Here is a 7,288-nt window from a genome sequence, read left to right as displayed (position 1 = left end):
GACCCAGATTTGAGTCACAGGTGTACTTCCTACAACAACTGAGCAAGGAGGAGGCACACACAATAGGAAAGAAAACCTCATTTACAAAAAACGATGAAGAAAATGACATCCTTAGGAAGAAACGAAACAAGCATGTACAAAACCTCTATGAAGGAAATGCTAAAACACTCTGGAATGACTTGAAAGGAGAAATGAACAAATGGAAAGACACTTATTCTTTTGAATAGGGTGACTCAATGTCATAAAATGTCAGTTCTCGCTTACTTAGTTTATAAATATCAAATGTAATCCAAATGAAAATACCAACAAGCTTTCTAATGCTGCTAGACAAGTTAATACTAAATTATATGAAAAACATAAACATACAAAAGTAGCCAGTAAAACATATTATAGGACTCTTCTGGTTCCCACCAAGATGGAGTAGCTCCATTCCTCCCAGGTCCTCCCTCATATAATTTAAAAAACCTTACACATCGCCCCAAAATGTGAATATACTTAATGATATTGAACTGTACACTTACAGATGGGTAAGAGGATAAATTTCACATGCTATGTGTGTGAAAGAATGTCAGTTGCTCAGTTGTGTACGACTCTTTGTGACCACATGGACTGTATCACTTCCAGGCTCCTTTGTCCATGGAATTCTCCAGGCAAGAATACTAGAGTGGTAGCTATTCCCTTTTCCAGGGGATCTTCCTGACACAGGGACCAAACCCAGGTCGCCAGCATTGCAGCTAGATTCTTCACCATCGAAACACCAGGGAAGCCCCACATGCTGTGTATTTTACCACAGTTAGAAATGTTTTCAAAAGCAAACTGCAGAGACAAGCAAAACCTGGACATAATACAACAAACAAACATAGGAGGACTCTAGAAAGTAGAAAGAAAAGGTGGTCAACTCCATAGGCTTGAGTTTTCTGGGTTGCCTCATTGACTCTCAGATATCCTGAACAAAATGGGGCCAAAGCCTCCAGCAGGAAACCACAGGTGCACATGCACACACACGCATGCACACACACATGAACACCCTCTAATAAAAGACTTTCCCCCCAGAGGATGGTGAAGAAGGTAGCCTATGACAGAAAAGTTTCTTGAACATCCTCACTCTACTCTAACCAACACCAACAAAAAAGCCATCCCTCTCCTGTGGTTTCAGCCAGGCAAAGTGGGCTCCACGTCAGCCCAGCCCCAGATCCATGTGAGCACATGTCTGCACTCGGATTCCTCCGCCCAGAGGTATCAAGGATCCAAGCAGACTCACAATGTCTCCCTCACTCAGGTAGTGTCGGCAAATCCAGAGGGGAGCTGAGCCTCCATACACACCTGGCAGACTTAAACAGCCGGTGTGAGTCGGGGTTCGTGGGCAGTAGACCTTGTCTCCCCAGGTATCAGGGGGATTGAATGGGAAGCTTAATGTCCACTCCACCCAGTGTCAACAAAATTGAACAAGGTCTTGAAAGTCAGGGCCTCTCAAGGTTCCCATCTCCATCTGATCATTGGCATGAGTTAAAAAGGACTAGTGAAGAACTGAACATCCACACCCTCACCTGCAACAAGACTGAATGAAGCAGAGTGCAGCAGGTTGACACTGCATTCTTCTTTCCCCCTCTCCTCACCTGCGGTCAGCTGGACCCAGAAGGAATCTGAGATTCCTCTTCTCACATGGCAGCAAAATGACAGTGTGAGTCAGCCACCCACTTCCCCCTCCCCAGAAGAACTTAATGGGGAAGCTGAGCTTATACCCCACTCAGAGGCAAGGCAAGGCAAAGTCCATGCTCCACTTTGCCAAGGAAGGTGTCAGCACAGCCCAGGGGTAGCTAAACATCCACCTCAGCCATCAGCAAGAAGGCTGTATCAGTTCAGCTCTCTACTTTTGCCAGTTTGGGGTCAGTGGGGACCAGCAAGAAATTGAACACATACATACCCAGCAAGCCCTCACATTATACCTCAGCAGGGGGATCACTTGCTAGAAAGTGAGATGGAATACCACCCAAGGTCTCATAATATAATATGCAAAATGTCTAGGATATAATTTTTTTAATCACTCATTATACCAAGAACCAGAAAAGTCACTGTGTGAATGACTAATAATGATCAACAAATGCCAACACCAACATTATTCAAATATTGGAATTATTCAGCAAGAATTTTGAGGCAGTTATCATAAAAATGCTCAACAGGCAATTACAATACTCTTGGATCAAATTAAAAAACAGGAAATCTCACCAAATAAAATTTATAAAAAAGAACCAAGTGGAAATTATACAACTAAAAAAAATACAATAAAAAATAAAACAACCCACTGAATGGGCTAATAAGTAGAGTAGAGTAGAGAAGATAGAACTGGTGAAATAGAATTCACCCAATCTGAAAAATAGAAAGAAAATTAAAAAGGAAGAGGAGGAGGAAGAAGTGGCCCTCAGGGATCTGGGACAACAACAAAAGTTCCAACATTTACATCACTGGAGGCCTAGAAGAAGAGGAGAACAATTGAATAGTCAAAGAAATAGTGGCTGAAATTTTTCAAAATTTGGTAAAACCATAAACCCACAGACTCCTGAATCCAAGATAATCCTAAATAGGAAAAATCCAAAGAAATTCATGCCAAAACACTCCATAATCAAACTTCTGAAAACTAAAAGACAAAGAAAAACATCTTGAGAACAACCAGCCAATACTGACACATTATGCATAGAGAGCTATCAATTCAGATGACAGGGGATTTCTTTTCAGGAACCATGTGCAGAAGGAAGTAGCATAACATTTTTTAAGTGCTGAAATAAAAGAATTGTCAACTCCACATTATATATCTGGCAAAAAATATCCTTCAGGAATGAAGGGGAAATAAGACATTTTCAGATGAAGGAAAACTAAGAGTTGTTGTTGCTAATAATCCCACCATTAAAGGATGGGTAAAGGAAGTTCTCTTACCAGAAAGGAAATGTCTTCAAACTTCATAAAGGAAAGAAGAAATTCAGAACAGGTAAAAATAGTGATAACCATAAGAAGCTATTATCATGAGTTTTTAAAATCGCATTTGATGGGTGAAGGAAAAATTATAACACCATTTCATCTGATACTCAATGTATACAAAAGAAATGGTTAACACAATTACACTTAAAAAGTGGGGAAATTAAAGGGATTTAGACGGAATTAATATTTCTATACTTAAAGTGATTAACATGTAGACTGTGCTATGCTGTGCCAAGTTGCTTCAGTCGTGTCCGACTCTTTGTGACCCCACTGACCGTAGTCCACCAGGCTCTTCTGTCCATGGGATTCTCCAGGCAAGAGGAATACTGGAGTGGGTTGCCATGCCCTCCTCCAAGGGAATCTTCTGGACCCAGGGTTCTGTGATAAATTACTTATGCACACTGTTATTGGAGTAACACTAAGTGCTTACTAGAGTAACCATGAATAAAACTATGCAATGTGATATACTCAAAAACACTAAACAAAAATCAAGATAGATTCCTAAAATATTTCTAAGTAACCCACAAAAATGTAAAAAAAGAGAATCAGAGAAACAAAAACCAGAGAAAGTAAAAAGACAAATAATAAAATAGCACCCTTAAGCTGGAGGATATCAATGACCACCTTACATTTATATGGTATAAACATACCAAATACAACACAAACACTGGCAAAGTAGATTTTTTAAAATGACTTTACTATATTCCATCTACAAGATACTCCAAATACAACAGCACAGGTAGGTTGAAACTAAAGGATGGAAAAAATATACCAAGCAAACATAATTTTTAAAAGACCAGCAGTGGTTATATTAACATCAGAAAAAGACTGCAGAGCCAAGTAAACTACTGGAAACTGACAGACATTATGTGATGATAAAAGAATCTGCCAGTAAGACATAATGTACCACACAACAGTCTCAAGACACATGAAGCAAAAACTGAGAGAGCTAACAGGACACACAAATTCATATTACAGTTGAGGACTTCAATGCTTCACTCTTAGCAATAGTTGAACTCAAGAATATCTAATTTATAAAACACTTCACCCCAAAATAGTAGATTATACATTTGTCTCAAGATACTATAGAACATATGGCAAGACAGACCACATTTTGGGCCTTAAAACATACCTCAACAAATTTAAAAGAACTGCAACCACACAGAGTATATTATTTAATCAAAACAGACTCTTACTAGAAATCAACAACAGAAAGAAATAAGGAAAATCTCAAAACACTTGAAGATAAAACAATACACTTCTAAGTAACTCATGGGTCAAAGAGGACATCTCAAAGGAAATAAAAATGCATTGAACTGAATGAGAATGAAAATGTAAGTAATAAAAACACGTGGAACATAGCTAAAGCAGTGTTAAGAGGGAAATATATAGTGCTAAATGCATATATTAGAAAAGAAGAACAGTCCCTAGTCAGTATCTAGGCTAAATCAATAATCTAGGCTTACACCTCAAGAGTCATGGAAAAATAAACCCAAAGGAGCAGAAGATAAGAAATACAAATAAGATTAAAAAAAAATCAATGAAACTGAAAACAGAGAAAAATCCATGTACATAAAGCCAGTTCTTTGAAAAGATCGGTAAAACTGACCTCTATCAAGACTGAAAATAAACAAGACAAAAATGACCAATATCAGAAATGAAGCATGGGATAACACTTACAAGACCTGGCAGACAGCAAAAGAATAATAAGGAAATATTATGAAAAACTCTACACACGTTAATTTGACAACTCAAATGAAATGGACCAGTTCCTTGCAAACCACAAACAACCAAAATAGATTATTTGAATAGCCCTATCACTCTTAAGGAAAATGGATTCACAGTTTAAAAATCTCCCCCCAAAACACTAGAACCAGGTGGTCTCACTGAAAAATTCTACCAAACATTAAAGATTAATTAATACCAATTCTATACATTATCTTACAGAAACTAGAGAGATTTTCCAATTCATTTTATTAGGTTAGTATTTCCCTGATATAAAAAATAGATAAAGACAGAACAAAAAACTAGAGAGCAAAACCCATCATGAACACAGATGCAAAAATCCTCAAGAAATTATTAGCAAATGACCACAACTCACACAATATGAATTATAGAACCCAAGTCACCCTATACTGATTTAAAAGATTAATTTGTAGTTTATAAACTCTCACAAAGGAAATCTCTAAACCTAGGCAGTTTCATGAAAGGATTTTACCAGATGTTTAAAGAAGAATCAGTACTGCTTTCATATAATCTCAGAAAACAGAAAAGGCAGGAAAACTCCCCATTTCACTTTATGACTCTGATACCAAAACCAGTCAGGCACAGTATAGAAAAAGAAAATTACAAGCCAATTTAAAAGACCTGAATTTTTTAAAAATTGGCAAATCAAATCCAGGAATATCTAAAAGGAATAACACAATGACTAACTGAGGTTTATCCCAGGATTGCAAGGCTGTTTCACTTTCTAAAAGTTAATACAGACAAGGACAAATATCATATGATATCACTTGTATGTGGAATCTAAAAATATAGTACAAATGAACTTATTTAAACTACAGAAACAGAATCACAGATATAGAAAACAAACATGGTTAAACAGGGAAAGGGGAAAGGATCAATTAGGAGTATGAGATTAACAGATACACACTGCTATATATAAATTAGATAAACAACAAGAGTTTACTGTATAGCACAGCAACTATATTCAACATCTTATAATAACCTACAATGGAAACTAACTGAAGAAAATAATATATATACATATACACACACACACCAAATCACTTTGCTGTATACCTGAAACTAACAAAATATTATAAATTAACTATAATTTAAAAAAAGAACAAAGTAAGAAAAAAATTAATTCGTGTTATACACAATATCAACAGGCTAAATAAGAAAAATCACAGGATTGTTTTGTGCTTGATTTAAAAAAAAAGAACTCTCATAAAAGAATAAAAAAGGGTAACCTTCCTTATCTTGATATAAAGCATCTACAAACTCCATAGCTAACATTATACTTAATGGAGAGAGACTGGATGCTTTCTCCCTAAGATCGGAAGAAACCAGGCAAGGATGTTTGCTCTCACCACTGGTACTCAACAAAATAATTGTAATTTTAGCTACTGTAACAGGTATGAGAATAAAGCAAAAGCCATACAAACCAGAAAGGATGAACAATGCCTGTCCTTATCTGCAGACATGATTGTCTACATGGAAGAGTCCAAAAACCTGACAAAAGAATTTCTAGAACTCTTACCTAATAGCAGTTCAGCAAGTTCAGCAAGGTTGGAGGATATAATATCCACAAACAAAAAACCAATCATATTTTTATATACCAACAATGAACATTTGGTAATATTCAATTTCAAATAAAATTTCTAAAATTAAAACACAATACTCTCCAACCCAAAGTGAAGTCACTCAGTCATGTCCAACTCTTTGCATCCCCATGGACTGTAGCTTACCAGGCTCCTCCATTCATGGAAATTTCCAAGCAAGAGTACTGGAGTGGGTTGCCATTTCCTTCTCCAGAGGATCTTCCCGACCCAGGGATCAAACCCAGGTTTCCCACATAGCAGGCAGACACTTTACTATCTGAGCCACCAGGTCTACAACCCAGGTCTCCCACATTGTGGGCAGATTCTTTACCAGCTGACCCACAAGGGAAGCCCAAGAATACTGGAATGGGTAGCCTATCCCTTCACCAGTAGATCTTCCTGACCCAGGAATTGAACTGGGGTCTCCTGTATTGCAGGTGGATTCTTTACCAACTGAGCTATCAGGGAAGCCCTCTACTGGCATAAGGATAGATGCATATAGATAGACCAATGACACAGAAATGAGGGCCAAGACCTAATCAAATTTGTAAGCGTTTGCACGACAAGTTCAGTTCAGTTCAGTTGCTCAGTCATGTCCAACCCTTTGTGACTCCATGGACTGCAGCACACCAGGCCTCTCTGTCCATCACCAACTCCCGGGGTTTACTCAAACCCATGTCCATCGAGTCAGTGATCCCATCCAACTATCTCATCCTCTGTTGTCCCCTTCTCCTCCTGCCCCCAATCCCTCCAAGCATCAGAGTCTTTTCCAATGGGTCAACTCTTCACATGAGGTGGCCAAAGCATTGCAGTTTCAGCTTTAGCATCAGTCCTTCCAATGAACACCCAGGACTGATCTCCTTTAGGATGGACTGGTTGGATCTCCTTGCAGTCCAAGGGACTCTCAAGAGTCTTCTCCAACACCACAGTTCAAAAGCATCAATTCTTAGGCACTCAGCTTTCTTCACAGTCCAACTCTCACATCCATA

The sequence above is a fragment of the Budorcas taxicolor genome, chromosome X, assembly GCF_023091745.1.
Source record: "Budorcas taxicolor isolate Tak-1 chromosome X, Takin1.1, whole genome shotgun sequence".
Taxonomy (NCBI): Eukaryota; Metazoa; Chordata; class Mammalia; order Artiodactyla; family Bovidae; genus Budorcas; species Budorcas taxicolor.
The sequence above is the reverse complement of the archived record's forward strand: the minus strand, read 5'-3'. Positions refer to the sequence as shown.